General features: G+C 44.0%; 1 protein-coding gene across 4 annotated transcripts in view; it reads right to left on the reverse strand.

Annotated features, from left to right (window-relative positions):
• Positions 1–16173, reverse strand: part of Prickle2 (prickle planar cell polarity protein 2) — a 327904-nt gene that overhangs the window by 142631 nt on the left and 169100 nt on the right. The window contains exon 1 of one of the 4 annotated variants that reach the window (XM_050160239.1): positions 14208–14467. The exons of the other annotated variants lie outside the window; for them this stretch is intronic. The gene's annotated coding sequence lies outside the window, so the exon portion shown is untranslated. Of the gene's footprint in view, positions 1–14207; positions 14468–16173 lie in introns of those variants that run through there. 4 annotated transcript variants of the gene reach the window in all.

Genomic DNA, 16173 nt, shown 5'->3' on the forward strand with positions numbered 1-16173 from the left:
AGAGACTTTTATAGGTGAACATTTGCCATCAACTTAATGACAGGGGGCAGTAACTCTGAGCCCTTTATCCCTTCCTCCCCCAAAGGAATACAACGAGCCTCTTTGTATTTGTAACTTAATCAACAGAATTCTGTGGGAACTTGTCTTCTCTTTAAATAGGTACACCCTTGATTTTTCCCTCATGATTTGCTAAACCTAAAATATTTGCCATGTGGATCTTTATAAAACATCCATTGGCCCATGATGTAGAAAAAGTCCCTGTCACAGTGCTGGTTACAAAGAAAATGCTCAATAAAGGACAGCTATGGTTATAATTATACTCCCAAAAGACAGAATACCTTCATCATTGATGAACTTTTGTGAGTTATTACGGTACCAAAGAAAAGCATAGCATAAATGTTTATTGATTTGGAGAGGCAACAAATTTCCCAGTGTCTTTTCTATATCTGTCCTAAACATCTCTACTCCTTTGTTTTTTTCTTCCTCATTTCCTGGCCATTGTGCAAGAAAATCTGACACAAGAGCCTAACAGATATTTAAAACACATTTTCCTCCAATGCCTCCCTCCTCATTCACCTATCATAGAAGTGATTTTAAGACCACCTAATAAAAAAAATGAAAAAGAGGTTAGGAGTTTGGGGCACCGAGCCCAATATTATTTAGATCTCTTTGGAGTGTTTTGGTAACTGAGCCCAACATGTAACATTTTCCCAACTAATTCAACAATTGCCAACCTGACACAAATGAGGGAATCCTGGGCAGACACTCACATGTGTTATTAACCAGTTGGCACATCACAGCAACACTTCATTTGTTATTCTATGACCAGAATCAACATGAGAATCCAGTTGTCTTGAACTGACAGCAGGAGCTGAGGAAGCATGGTTTTCGGCCTCCTCAGTAAAAGAAAAATCATACGGCTGAGCTAAATTGGCAGCTCCCGAGCCTTTGGAAAGTGGCACCACGCTTCTGGCGCATGTCCATAGCATTCTGGCAGCCCGTGCCAGCTCCTCCCACTAACTTCTGCCTCGGGCCCCAGCCTTCAGCTAGCATCTGCACCACAGTCTGGGCTGTTCCAAATCCAGTCTTTGAGAATTTCAGACGGGAGGATAGAAGCTGTTCACGATGGCCATCTTCTCTTTCCTCAGAGCAGCCAAAGAAGAAAGGGGTGGGTAGGTGAACAGCACCGAGTGGGATACAGGGAGGCAGAGCAGTATCTCTCATCCAGTCTACTCCGAGGTAGAACTAGGGATCATATTCTGAAAAGAGTGGCTGTCCAAAAGAGCTTGGAGCATCAAGAACACAAAAAAAGTCGCCAAGAGATTGGGAGGGCGGGGGATGGGAAATCCCTGGAAAGAGAATTGTTCCTTTGAATCACCCAGGCCCCTACACTCCCAAGGTCATTTGTTGACATCTTAACCTGAGGTGACAGTACTAGGAGCTGGAAGCAACCAGGTCCTAAGGACAGAGGTCTCTGGATTGAACTGGTGCCCGATGAGAAGGAATCCCCAATGCTAGGTATGGTGGTTCCCTTATAACCTCAGCATTCCAGAGGCTGAAGCTGTAGGATCTCTGTTGAGTTCAAGGACAGCTTGGGGTACACAGTCAATGACAGGCGAACCTGCACTACAAAGTGAGACCCTGACTCATACATGAGAAGGGGGGGGGGAGAGGGAGACAGGGTAGGAACAAGGGGAGGGGGGAGAATGGAGAGAGAGTGGGAGGAAGAGGGAAAGAATGGGAACGAATGCTCTCTCAAGGAGCTAGCTAGCTCTCCCGTCCCATCAGCCAGACACAGACAGAAGGTATTACGACAGCAGCAGTGAACGTGCTAGATCTCCCAGCTCCCAGAACTGTGAAGATTCTGTTTTTTTATAAATTATTCAGCTGAAACACTTCGGCTTTTAAAAGTTCTCCATGTGATGCAGTAGCTGGAACAATTGATTATGGGGGAAATTATTGGTTAAAAGTGCTGGGGGTTGTGCGCCGGCATTATACATTCCCTTGGAAGCTGCGTGTTAGAATGTCTGTGGCAGCCGCGGCCTACGCTCGTGCCTGCAGCTCTGATAAACACCCCGACACAAGGCAACTCTGGGTAGGTTTATCTGGCTCCCATTTCCAGATCACAGCCCATCACTTCAGTAAAGCAAGTCAAGAGCTTAAAGAGCCACACCTACAGCCGAGCGTGGTGAGAGAATGAACACAGCTTTGTGGCTGGCTAGGGAGCTAGCTGTTTTTCCCACTCTTACCTAGCCCAGGGCACAGCTCATGGAATGGTACTGCCCACATTCTGGGTGGTCTTCACCTCAATTAACAAGCAAGACAAGACTAACCTGATCTAGATAATTCCTCCTTAAGAATCTCTTTCTAGTGATTCTAAACCATATCAAGTTGGCAGCTAAAATTAACTGGCACCAGCACTATCTCTAAGGGCATCTAACTAGAAGTGAACCAAATTCTCACACACAACTAAATATAAAACTGTGGTACATTTTCTCTTCTTTTTTTTTAAACAGTTTTTATTTTGAGAATTCATGTATGATATATCTATATTATCCCCTTCAAGTCCTCACATGTCCCCTGCCACACACTCCCTCTCAAATTCATAACCTCTTTATTAATTATTATTGTTAAACATACACAGATTTAAGTATAATCTGCTAAGTGCCTTGAATGGTTTGTGTGTGTGTGTGTGTGTTTTCGGGATGACCACTTGGGAATGGAAGGGTAACCAGGGGCTCATCTCTGGAAAAGATTGAATCTCCATGTCTCAGCAGTCTTTAACTGTCTCTAGATCTTCATCCAGGGCTGTGGTTTTCTGTGATTTCCTCCATCGACATTGGAACTATTGCTGCCATTTTTCATGTGTTGTTTAGGCAACCATATGGTTCAGGTGTCATGAGTTCAGCTTATCTGCCACATACAGAAAACATGATATCACAGGAGACATCCTGGTGCTCTGGCTCTTACGCTCTTCCACTCCGCCTTCCATGATGTCCCCTGAGCCTTAGGTGTAGGAGCTGTATTGTAGATATATCAAGTAGGGCTGGCCACCCCATAGTTGGTTGTTCCCTATATTTTGACAAGTTGTGGACTTCTGCCTCTGTCTGCTTCAAAAAGGTTCTTTTATGAGAGATGAGAGCTACACTTACCTGTGGCTATAAGGATAAGTGTTTAGGATACAGTTAGAAATTAGGTTGGTTTAGGAAAGTGGCATTAGAAGGCTCTTCCCTAGGGTTGATGGCCTCACCAACCATGGGTAATAGGCTTGGTTTATAACACCAAGCAAGGATCCTTCCTATTGGGCAAGCCTTAAGTATAGTTAGACAGTGGTTGGTTAACCCCAAGATGTATGTGCCACTACTGCACAGTTTGGGATATCTTGTCATTCTAGTCATTGTTATGGTTGGTGGCTTCACTACTGGGGGGGGGACTATTAATTCCTTTTTTTCCCTTGGTAGGTTGCGTAGCAAGCACCTTCTGGTACTGTGAGTATTTGGGGAAGAGCCTTCCAGGTCAGAGCCAGCTCAGTTCCTCAAAGTCCTGTGCCCAAAGTACATGGTGATTTCAGCAATAGACATAACAACCAAGGATAGGTTGGGAGGCAACCAAGGATAATGGCAATAAATTGTATTGTTCTGGGAGTCTCCTGAATTTCCATGACCAATAACTCAAAGGGAGATTCTCCATGCCTGGCACTGGGGATTTTGTTAGTCTATAGAGTTTGTCTTGGTAGGGGTGGGTAGCATTATTATATCAAGTGGTATAATACACACACATAGAGAAGGGATGGAATACTTTAAATAGTATACATACCAATTAAAATGAATGATTTATATGTATATATAACAAAATAGTGGAAACTCACAAACAAAATACTGATCAAAAAGGGTACAGAAAGAATACTTTTATAAAGTACAAAACAGACAAAATCTATGCTAGAAATAAGAATATTGGTAAAGGACATGGAGTGAGGTCAAAAGGGGACATATGAAACACTGAAACTTTTTTTGACTTATATGTGGATCAAAACCAGCATATCTATGAATATTTGGTGAGTCACGCAACTATGATATTTATGGTTTTTAATATTGACTGTCAACAGGATCAGAAAATCACTCAGGCTACCAGCCTCTAGGCACATCTGTGAGGCATTATCTAGATTAGGTTAGCCTCTAGTCATGTCTGGAAAGGATTATCTAGATTAGGTTAGCCTCTAGTCATGTCTGGAAAGGATTATCTAGATTAGGTTAATTGGGGTCGAAAGACACACCCTAATAGTGGGTGGCTCCATGTCACAGGTGGGAACTGTAAAAGTCATAAAAAAAAAAAAAACCCAAGTGCCATAAGCACAAGCGTTCATCACCCTCTTTCTCCTGACACAGGATGCAGAGAGACCAACCAGCCTTCTCAAGCACCTGCTGCCGTGGCTTCCACAACACCATGGGCCAGACCCAGGAACTATGAACCAAAGAAACCCTTTTCTTTTAGATGTGTTTGTACCAGCAACAAGAAAAGTACGACAATATGTTTACTCTTCTATAGGTACATGCTATGTATCAGTGCAACAATTTAAAAAATAACACATGGTCCTCCAGTGATCTGGAAACTTAGTAGGTTGGTTTTGAAAGGGTCCCTGGGTATTCTTGGGCTAGACAAGCCTACCTGACCTCTCTTAACAATAAGGTTAAGAGAAGGAAAGTGATGGTGCTGACAACGGCACAGCTAGTAAAATCATAATGCTTTGGAGATAAGTTCTTACTTGGTAGCCCAGGCTGCACTAAAACATGTGTCCATCATACTGTCTGCCCGCCAAGTGCTGGGATCACAGATCTGAGCCACCATATTCCATTGAATGAATAAGCAAGCATAATACAGCAGTATTTATTCCGTATCCACCTGCGCTACATTTGTTATTTTTCTGGGCCTGAGGAAAGAGCTCAGGCAGTACTTTCCTTTCAAGCATGATGACTTGACTTCAAGCTCTAAAGCACACGTGAAAACTCTAGATATGGTGGTTTGCTTAGAATGCTAACGTTGGGAGGTCAGAGATAGGTGGGTCCCCGGGGGTTACTGTCCAGTCAACCTAGCCCGGGGAGCTCAATAGTAAGGGACCTTGTCTGTGTCTCTCTCTCTCTCTCTCTCTCTCTCTCTCTCTCTCTCTCTCTCTCACACACACACACACACACACACACACACACACACACAAAAGTGCCTAAGGAACAATACCCAAGGTTGCCCTCCAACTTCCACAAAGGCAGGCACTCACGCATGCATGCACACACATACACACACATATGAATTACTGAAACGTCTGTAATTATATTTCATTTTTAAATTAGAGGATACAGGGACTCCAAGGGGATAAAAAAATGGGTCTGACTTGTGATGTATGTACCTATCTGTGACCATTGGAATTCATGGCAAATTGGGAACTTGGCCCAGGTTTCCTGATTTGAATTACTGCGGTAGATTGAGAAAATTATTTTTCAAAGGTTTGTCTAGGTCTTAATCCCTAGAACCTGCAAACATAACCTTACTTGTGGAAAAAGTCTTTGGAGATAAAGGGATTGTGATGAGGATATCATGGTGAACTACCCAAATGGGTCCTAAGCGTCTTCACGAGTACTTCACATGAGGAAGGCAAGTGTGTCACGTGGCAGAGAAGTCAGTGTACAGATTGAGGCCCATATGGGAGTGATCTGACCACAAACCAAGGGCTGCCTGCAGCGATGGAGACAAGGAAGAAGTCTCTCCCAGAGCCTCTGAAGGAGGAACATCCCTGCTAAGTTCTATCTCCCAAACCCTGAGAGAATACTTATCTGTGATTTTTCCTGACCCTTCCAAGTTGCGACCCTTGGTAGAGCAGTCCTAGGAAATCAGTATGCTTCCCATTAACTCCACCTCCTCCAGCATCATCTAAAGGAAGATCCGGGGACTCCAGAGATTAGAGAAGCCACACAAAGCCTCTACTATAATTTCGGGCCTCACTCTTCATTGAGAATGGAGAATAATAGTGTAGCTCTCTTCAGTGTTAACTGTCTCAGGATTGCCTCATGAGGATCTGTGAGCACTGTGAGAAAGTGTTGCAGTAGACCATGCTATGCCAATGCGATGACCCAAGAGAAACAATGGCCTATGAGGTCGAGAGCCTGGGGTTAGAGCTCATTCATAGAGCATGGGATTAGCATAAGCGAAGCCCTAGGTTTAATCCCCAGCAATCAAAAGAAAAGATTAAGAGTTACCATCTGTCAAGCTTGTAAGTATTTTTTCTAAAGCCTTCTTATTGTGCAGTAACAGTAGTTATATAGCAAGAGCCAGCCTGGATGATGTCCATGGACCCATCCAATTCTCACATTCCCTCTCTTTAAAAAAATATTTATTATATGACCTCATATGTATGAATGCTTTGTCTGCATGCTTGTTTGTGCACCGTGTGTGTCTGGTGCCCATGAAAGTCAGAAGAGGGTTAGATTCCTAGGACTAGAGTTAGGAATGGCTCTGATGTGGGTGCTGGAAATTCAACCTGGTCTACAAGAGCAGCAAGTGCTCTTCACTGCTGAGCCAACTCTTCAGCCCTCTCACATTCTCTTATATGAACAATAGTGGTTTCAATTAGTCCAGACATTGCCAGTTTCATGGCATCACAAGAGGGACCCCTTTTTTTTTTACCCACAGCCCTAGGCAAGTAAAGCCTCAGGACCATTCCAATCCTGGTAACACAAGGAACAGTGCAAAAACAGTAAGCTAAGCTTGTGGGTTTCCAGAAACACTATTATTTCCTCTTTCCCAGGGAAGGGTATTCACACCAGTATCTGCTGGGTTTTATTTATTCCGTCCTCAGATTTTGCAAACACTCCAGCAGTGATACTGGGTAAGTGCTGGAAGCAGACTCCGGAGTCAGTATGGACAGGACGTCCGCAGTACTGTGTGTACAGTTCAACCTTTGTTTTTAGGGAAGGGCTTTGTCGGACAGATCCAAACATAAATATGTTTACTGCACTCTAAGTTCCAAAGGCATGTGAGGGAGTTGCAGTTGGTGCTAAAGACTTTGGAATTTCGCGTGAATTCCCCCGAACAGCTGCATCTGATGAAAAACTTCCTAGACAAGAAAGCTCAAAAGCCAAGGCTTCAAAGAAAGCCATTAGCCAGAGTGCCTTTTTTTCAAAGGTGATGAAACATATACACCCACTGCAAGGACACCTTCCTCCAAGGGGTTATAGACCTCCATCCAAGGTGATGATCGCTGACCTCACTTTGCAATTAAAAAAAAACTCGAGGCTCAGCAATGTTAAGTATAGAAACTTAGCAGGGTCAAGAAACACATTAATTTTTCCATATCTCAGGAAGTGGAGGAAAGAGAAGGGAGTAAATAATAAAGGTTTTAATTAGCCAACAACTTTCTTGCAGTTGCTATGTCAGGCAGCAGGCAAGGGAACAGTCAGAATCAATTTAGGGAGCTACTAACAAGTGACAAGTACTGCCAACAGTGATGAGACTCACAGGACAGAGCAGCTGGACTTCAAGGACTAGGAAGGATGGGCAGAAAGGGTCATGATCTCAAAAGCAAATGTTTCAGATCTTGAGGAGTACCTTAGAGAAAGGTTGATTAGAGAAGGCAGACAAGAAACACGTGAGTCCTAAGAGGGGGACATGAACTAGCACCATGAAAGAGGTTCTCCTGACATGGTGGAATTTAAGACCTCAGAGGTGATAAACTGGGAGTTAAGAGATCTTTCCAAGAAGGCAGACGGCCCAGTGTGGGGAGGAAATGGGTGATCACAAGCCTATGTGGCTGGAGCCTAGGCGCTAGTGGCGTGAGAGAGATGTCTTCTAGTAGACAAGGACCTTCTCTTGATAGAGTCGGAGAGCAAGAGTCATGGAAGAGAGTTTGGACTTTGTTCTTACTGCAGTGGGGAGCTGCCTGGAGCTATAAAAGGAGGAGTGTTAAGGTCTGTGTCAAACGTTGACACGTGTGAAGGAATGTAACTACGTAACCAAGGTGAGATATGATGGTGACGTGGCTGAAGGTGGACACACAGATAAACACTACTTCCTGGCCTGGGGCTGTGGTCAAGTGTTGAGGCAGTGAGCAGTGTCCATTGAGACACATATCCTTTCCATCCTAATGGGATCTGCATACAGCTAAATGCATGATTCATATGTGTAGCATTCAAAAAAATAATTGACAAATGCCCAAATCCATGGAACTCAGTTCTTATTAAGACACAATACAGTCGTAGCACCCCAGAAAGGTACCTCAAACTCATTTTCCCTTGGTTTTCACCTGATACCCTCTCACCCAGTCTGCCCCAGTTTGGAATACATTTTTGGAGAAGTTTTCAGACGAGTACCCAGGTAGCTGGAGATGCCATGGGCTGACATGATGAGGATCTGGAGACAGGAGCAAATTTAGGGCTATAGTGTACAAGCTTGAGAAGCCTACTGAATACTTATTTTTTTAAAAAAAAAACGTTTAAAATAGACATGTGCTTATATAGTCAGCCCTCTGAATTCTTAAGTTACATATCTACAAATTCAACAAAACAAACAAAAACACCAGATTCAAAGGAGTTTTTTCAATGTGTCATTCCAAACAGGTACACACGTTCCCTGTTTCCATTATTATCTAAGCAGGACAGCACTATAGTCGTTTAATTAGTATTTACCCTGCTTTAGAAGATTAGGTTATCTAGAGATGCACGCAGGTTATATGCAAACACAGCACTTGGTTTACAGGGATTGAGAATTCTGATTCTGGCATCCATAGGAGTACCAGTCCCCTGCTGATACTAAGGGACAACAACACACATCTGGAGCTCAGAGGACCGAGGTCCAGGCTGAAGATAGGAACCTGCTGGATTTTTCTATATGACAACATGAAGCCACGGAGGAAAGGACACCAGCAAAGGGGCATTAAAAGAAGAAGAGCCACCTCTTTTCAGAAGGATAAGAACAGGGCAGTCCAGCTTCTGCAGAACTTAGAGGCAAGAGCAGCAAGGTATCCGAGATGAAAGGTAGGTAAAGTAAGTGGGGACACTGCCATCTACAGAGAAGCAGGAGGGGGTGACCCATCAGGAAGTACACTGCTCTCAAGCAGAGGCCCATCTCTCCACTCCTCAACTTGATTTCCCCATTACAGACAACAAAAGTGAGGTTCAACAGCGAGGCAAGTCAAAATGCCACTTAGCTCGGTAGCTTCCCCTTCCGTGTGCTCTGCAGCACACCCAAAGGTGAGACTGGAAATGGATCCGGGGCCATACTAGCCTATAACACACAAAGCCAAGGTTAAAGACATTTCTATCTTCCAAGGCCTCTCAGGTTTCAGATGCTGGTACAAAAGCTGAGGCCTCCAGACAGACACATGGAAGACCACATGTGTCAAGATTCCATGAGACCTTCTCTGTCTTCTGCTGTAGAAACAATTCATCAAGCAGACACCCTCTGCATCACAGGAAGGAGACTGCAGCCATAAGGCAGCATGGGCACCTCTTCAAACTGTGTCGGAACAACTTTCACAGAGATGCTGTAACTCCTACAGCAAGGACAGGGGTGATGCGGGCTACTTCTCAGACAGTGAAAACGAAGCTCTTGGGGGTAAGAGGTCTACATGTATCAAAATCTTACAGCGATTAAACAAAACAAAAAACCAAAATAAACAAACAAACAAAACCCCAAATAGTACCAGTCCTCTGGCTGGAAGGTAAGAGGAAAGAGGGGAAGCCAAGAGAGAAATCAGTCAGCAGACTGGAAGGAGGCATCTCCTTGCCTCTCTCTGCCTATCTTTTTCTTTTTGGCAATAAGCCTTTGTATGTCTGCAGGATTCTGCCCAGAATGGAAGAGCATACAGACAGAGGAGGAAAAAGAGGCTACACTGGGATCCTGTCATGGTCAGCAAAAGAGGTTCAGCCTTGCTGGGTTGGTAAGGAGTTGTCCTGGCTTGGTGGAGAGGAAATGGCATTTGTGGAAAGGTCTGTAGAAGGAAAGAGAATGCTGGAAAGGAGAGTCTCAAGTTGGAAGACTGAAAAATATATACATGGCCATCCATCCTATCTTGAGCTGTCTCAATCCAGCACTTGAAGGCTCCAAGACAAGGTAGGTATGAATTTACCTCTTTTTAGTCTCTCTAAATTTCATAGCTCATTGCAGTCATGGGGTCCTCAAGGACTGTTTACAGAAGGGGGCAGAGTTTAGATAGCATCTGAGAATTAAAGACCTGAAAGCTATACTTGTGAGTATGGACGGTCCCAGGCTCAGGAAGGCCATTTAGTAGACTGGTAACCTAGGGGAGTGACTGGGTTTCACTGAGAAATGAGATATTAATAGAATGGGCCTTTGGGAATTCTTGTTCTTGTTATGGTTTGAAAATGGGAATGAGCAACATGATTGTAAAGAGAAGAGTCCAAGGCTCTACACTTGATGTGTCTTAAAAGGAAGACTTCCGAATCATACCATAGACTTGTGGAGACAGAGACTTCAAAGGGCATTCTCATACATGGGAGAGTCAGAAAACATGCTAAAACATTTGGTCTGTGCTTGGCAAACACACAGCTATCATACTGTGTATTACTATTATCAACTATAATAGGCCATGGGGAGGTCTCTTTTCCCAGGTTGGATTTTCTAGTGTTCAAACAGGATTTATCCAAAATCCAGTGCAACAAACATTTGCTCATCCCTGGAAACTTGAACATGCCTCAGTTGTTAATAAATAAAGCATTTGGGCAATAGAGACATGACAAGGCTATCATGACATACAGAGCAACAGTCCATTTCAAAACATAAAATAAAATAAAAAAAAACTGAATGATTTGCAGACAACAACCCAGGTGAATACAGAATAATCTTGTACCAAGACTACTACAGACTTAAGTAGTCTTTTAAAAACGCAAAGCCAAGTAAACTTCAAAGTTATAATGAGCAGTGTCATATATAATACTGGGGATGGAACGGCATCTAGGCTGCGAAACTCTTCTGTCAACTGACAGCCACGCACAGGCCTTACTACTTAAGGTCAAAGGTAAAGTGCTTCTCCAAGGCCCTAAGTCTCAGCTCACAGAATCATCCATGACTCTTGCCTGACGCTGATATGTCTGCCCCCTGTGCTACCCCCTACACCTTTCATTCACACAGCAGTCATCTAGATTATAATATTAAAAGAAAAAAGTCTTGTCTGTCCCGTAGCAGGATATAAAACAACACAAAAGCTACCCAAAAGATCAGCATCTTAGCCAAATATTAAGTATCTTAGAAAAAATGTCTTCCCAGCTACATTTTGAAAAAGGAAAGTACATAAAAAAATCTTTTTAAGAACATTGCATTGAGTATCAGCATATTTAAATAGGACTACCAGTCTGTGATTTGATAGTAAAAATCACCGTTCCCTCTGCTTTGACATACAAATACCACACTGTGTTTATAATCTCCAGCTTGTCCTATTTTATAACAGAGCTAGGAAGGGCTTAATGTGCCTGGGTAATTTTTAGGAATGATTAAGAAAGATATCTTGGGGAATAAAGAAACTCTGAGATTTGTTTTTCCACATTAAAAAAGCACAGCTCTCTGCACACACAGCCACACAGCCCTGCCTTGTGCCTCTCATGTATCCCTGGGAGTCTTTTAATTGCCAGTTCTTCTCATGGTTGATGCTCTTCTGGGTAAACCCAACACAGAAGCACTTTGCTGCTTTGCAAATAGCCCTACAAAGACCATAAACACCACCACCACCAAGCTGCTGAACACTGGGTCAAACCTTTGCATTGCTCCCATTCCTGAAGACATCTGTGTCCCGGAGGATAACAATCGCCGCAAAAAGGAAATATTGTGAAAAGAAGCCAAGAGTCCTTCCTGCCGAAGACGGTGGGAGGAGGCTAGTGGGGAAACAGGCTGGATACAATGGTCTCAGGAATAAATTCCATCTTATAAAGCCTAGGAAGGAGCCATACAAAACAGCAAGGCGAGGAATCCTATCACTTGAGAGGCTAAGGGAGGAAGGAGGCTCATGAGTTCAAGGGTGGGGAAGGGGGAGACTCAGGAAGGGAATGTGAGAGTGAGAGCTATTTCAGTTTCTTAAATGGAGGTACAACTCAAAATAGTAATAATAAATAAAATTTAAAAAGGCTTATTGATGGAGAAGCTGAAAAGATGTAGTGAGGCTAAAGAGATCAACGGTGAGAAGACTGTGCAGTAACAGAGCTTTCTTGTGTTACATGCAAAGCTGCGGACCATCTGAGGCTGATTCAGGAAAATGCTCAACTCTCTTGGTAATTTCCTGCAGACAGGACGTTCATCATCTCCAAGTCTCTCTCTCTCTCTCTCTCTCTCTCTCTCTCTCTCTCTCTCTCTCTCTCTCTCTCTCTCTCACACACACACACACACACACGCACACACACGCACACACACACAGATGCACATACACGCATGAACGCGCACACACACATACACACACAGATGCGCACACACACAGATGCGCACACACACAGATGCACACACACACAGATGCACACACACAGCCTACACCAAATGATTCACACTTTAAAATCTATCTCTGCCTTAGGAACAAGAATTTTTTTTTCCTCTTGAAAAGCAGCCATGATTTGTTATTCTAACAAAGTGTTCCTTTCCTCCAAACAGAAATAAGTCACTCAGGAAGGCCGTGCTGCTTTCTGCTCTGCATTTCTTGAAACTTTCCTCCAGAAAAACAGTTTCTCCTGGCAAGTCCTCAGAAATCCGTTGAGAGTTGGGCAGTCACCGAATAAGAACGCAAGCTTGTTTTCACATCCCCTATCTCCTTCTTGGCACCATAAGAAGATGTTTGATGGTAGGATGACCAGAATTAGCGAGACATAAATTCTTCACTACTCAGGCCATTCGACACCTTTATCTGAATTGCTCACAGTGGCTAGGACGATTTGGCCATTGATTTGAAAGAAGAAAGGCACACATCCTTCCCAAGTGCTTTTTCCCCCTTCCTGTCTGTAGAGACTGGGCCGTGTCTGTCTAATTACTCAACTAGCTGCCCAGATAAAAGCATCTGTGTGCAAAAGGCAGGGAACCCAAAGTATACAAATGATTCACACCACCTAAACAATTGCAAGCGCAAGCCAGCCCAGCAAACGAAGGCTGCTGAAGCCAGAATAATTTAATACGGGAGGAAATGAAGTTTGGCAATCCATGCATCAGACGTTACTCCAATTTTGGAAGGCATGTCTTCCAGCTGCTTCCTCTTTAAAAATAAAAATACATAAATAAACTCTGACCCTCTGCATTACCTTCAACCATATTGCTTAGGTACAAATAAGCAAACAGATCCAGGTTGGGGGAGCTGCCTGAATGCAACTTTTAAATCTAAGCCACCTGGAGAACCACCACCTCTCTCCATTAATTTGGATTTAAACTTTCCAGGGTGCAGTTGCCCAAGCCCTCTAGGCCGGCAGCACTGCAGGCTTCACTATTCCCTGACTCTCAGTCAGCTAAGAGGGTGTCTGAGGTGCTCTGGGCGAACAGAACTGGGCTCCTCATTCCTGCCAGCTGTCACACACACACACACACACACACACACACACACACACACACACACACACACACACCTAGCAGACAGCTAGGAAGGGCAGGAGGAGAGGGGACTCCTTCTACCTGGATTCAGAGAAAACACCTGTACAGGTCCAGTGTTGATTAATGCTATACAGCCACACCAAGGTGCCAAGAAAAGAAAATTTAAAGTCCCAGCAACACTTTCACTTTTGGGGACTCTAAGCTCAAGGTGTAAGGTATGAGGAAAGGCATAAACAATACGTAAAGGCGACCTTCGTGGAAACACTCAGAGTACTTCAGCCAGCTTAACAGAACAAGTAAATCGTCAGCAGTATATATTTTAAATATTTAAACGAAAGGAATTATGAGAAGATAAAATACTAATTAAAAAAAACCAAATTCTGAGATTAACCCTACCACTGCCGCAGCCACCACCACCAAGTCCTAAATGGGGTAACGTTAACCCTTTCTGGGGATCACAAAGTGGCTATAAGAAAGCTAGTGGAAGCACAATGAACCCCACTTAGCTTCTGGGGCAGAGCACCTCTCCTCTCCCCTCCACCACATCCCCATGTCACTTTCTCATTGCCAGGCGCCTTTCTGTCCAGGGGAGGGCCCCGACTCTCATCTGTCCACGCATCCTTACTCCCCTGCGTTGGGTGGGGTCCACTCACCAGGCTCAGTCTCGCTTGGTCTGCTTGCCTGGTCACCACTACGACTCCGCCCCTGGGAAACTGCAGAGAGGCAGGGGAACCGCTGGGGACCAGCGAAAGGAGCAGCGGTTAAGGGTCTCCGCAGGATGTTGGCCGCCAAGGGTGCAGAGCCTGAGAGGGCCCTGCAGGGATTGCTGACAAAAGTGGGGACATTCCCGGGGCAGGAGCTGCTCTTGGAGCAGCCATGGGTCCTGGAAAATTTCAGCGCCTGAGAGAGAAGCTGCAAGCTCTCCAGACTGCTCAAGGGCTGCTTAAAGGGACACTGCCCCGCCTCCTACAGACGTTCATTGGTGAAACTTCCCAGCCGCGGGCCAATCGTAGGTCTGTTCCCAAATTGAGATTTAAATCTAGGGAGCTACAGCTTTAAAATTAGAAAGGGCTGAGAAGCACTCAAACACCTCACTGTAGCAGGACACAAGCATCAGGAGCCCAGTGTGCAAAGGAGCTGCTGGTATTAGAGCAAGCAAGAAAGAAATGAGGCAGGCACACGGAACTAAATTCCTCATTCCAGGCCCACGGGTACACTACACATGCTGAAGGCTGTCCTTCCGGAAGCAGAGTGCTCCCCAGTCTCAGCTCAGTGTGCTTTCTGGCCCTCTACATACTTTCACCTGCCCCCCCTTTTTTCTTAACCTGGCCATAGCAGTGCCAGGGTAAAAGTCTAAACATCCATCAACAAGACGTCTCACACCCTGCCTGTAACACAGTGAGCTTCCAGGCAATAATTGTTGATTGACTGAATAAATCAACGGGATTGACTTATTCAAGGAATACAGCGAAGCATGTCTGCAGTGAGCATGCTGATACAACTGTTAATTAAGAAGCAGTGTTTATTTCAGGGCTCACATCTGACCCCAGTCTCTCATAGTTAACCTGAGCCCGCGTTGCCTCTCAGCAACGCACAGTCACTTTCTATACGCTGGGGACTGTGAAGTAGTTCCCAGCACAGCTACAGAGGAGACCAGTGGGTGCACCCACAGATGCTTCAAGTAGCAAGAATTTATAACTGGGCTTCTATAGGGACTCTAACTGGGAGTGTAGGTCTGACTGCTGGTTTTCCTTCCTAGAAAATGGTTACTCAAAAGATAAAAAGGAACTAAGAATCAACTGCTGGCGGCCAGCTGTGCTGGGTCTCAGGATGACCAATGAAAGATGAAGCCCTCGACCCAAAGGCACTCACCATAGGGGAGAATGATGTGGAGGGGTGGAATGAAAAGCAGATAGAGCCGGGCAGTGGTGCCCTACACTTTAATCCCAGCACTCGGGAGGCAGCAGCAGGAGGATCTCTGAGTCCAAGGACAGCCTGGTCTACAAAGCAAGTTCCAGGACTAGTTCACAGAGAAACCCTGTCTTGAAAACCTAAAACTAAAAATAAATAAAAATAGATTAATTTTAAAAAGATAGACAAATAAATAAAGGGGATTACATGAAATGAACAAAGCAAGGCAGACAGAATAGGTAAATTTTCTCTAATATGAAAGTGGCTGAAAACAACTATTCCAGAATAGGGAACTTGGTACATAAATCATAGTACATCCATTCATATAATGGGATACTATACAGCTATGAGGAAAAAAGAAGCAAAGCTAAAAGCATCCATGTGACATGAACCTCAAATGAACTGTTATGTATATAGTTCAGAGAATGAAATATATACTTGTTGGCATAAACAAATCTCCAAGTTTTATGCATGTAGATTCATATTATATATGCACAAAATGGCTTTATAGATATGCTTAAGAAAATGACAAAAATTAGTATTTCTAGCAAAGTGGTTCAAGGGCTGAGCAGATTCCAGATGGAAAGAAGATTAATATTTTAATACATATTCTTATATTAAATGATAAGAATGACAGCTGGAAAAATCCAAATTTTAAAATATCTAGACATGTCACAGGTATGCACAGCCTTTTGACATTGTGACTCA

This window comes from Alexandromys fortis, unplaced genomic scaffold (genome assembly GCF_014885135.2).
Source record: "Alexandromys fortis isolate MF-2015 unplaced genomic scaffold, M_Fortis_MF-2015_v1.1 scaffold_111, whole genome shotgun sequence".
Taxonomy (NCBI): Eukaryota; Metazoa; Chordata; class Mammalia; order Rodentia; family Cricetidae; genus Alexandromys; species Alexandromys fortis.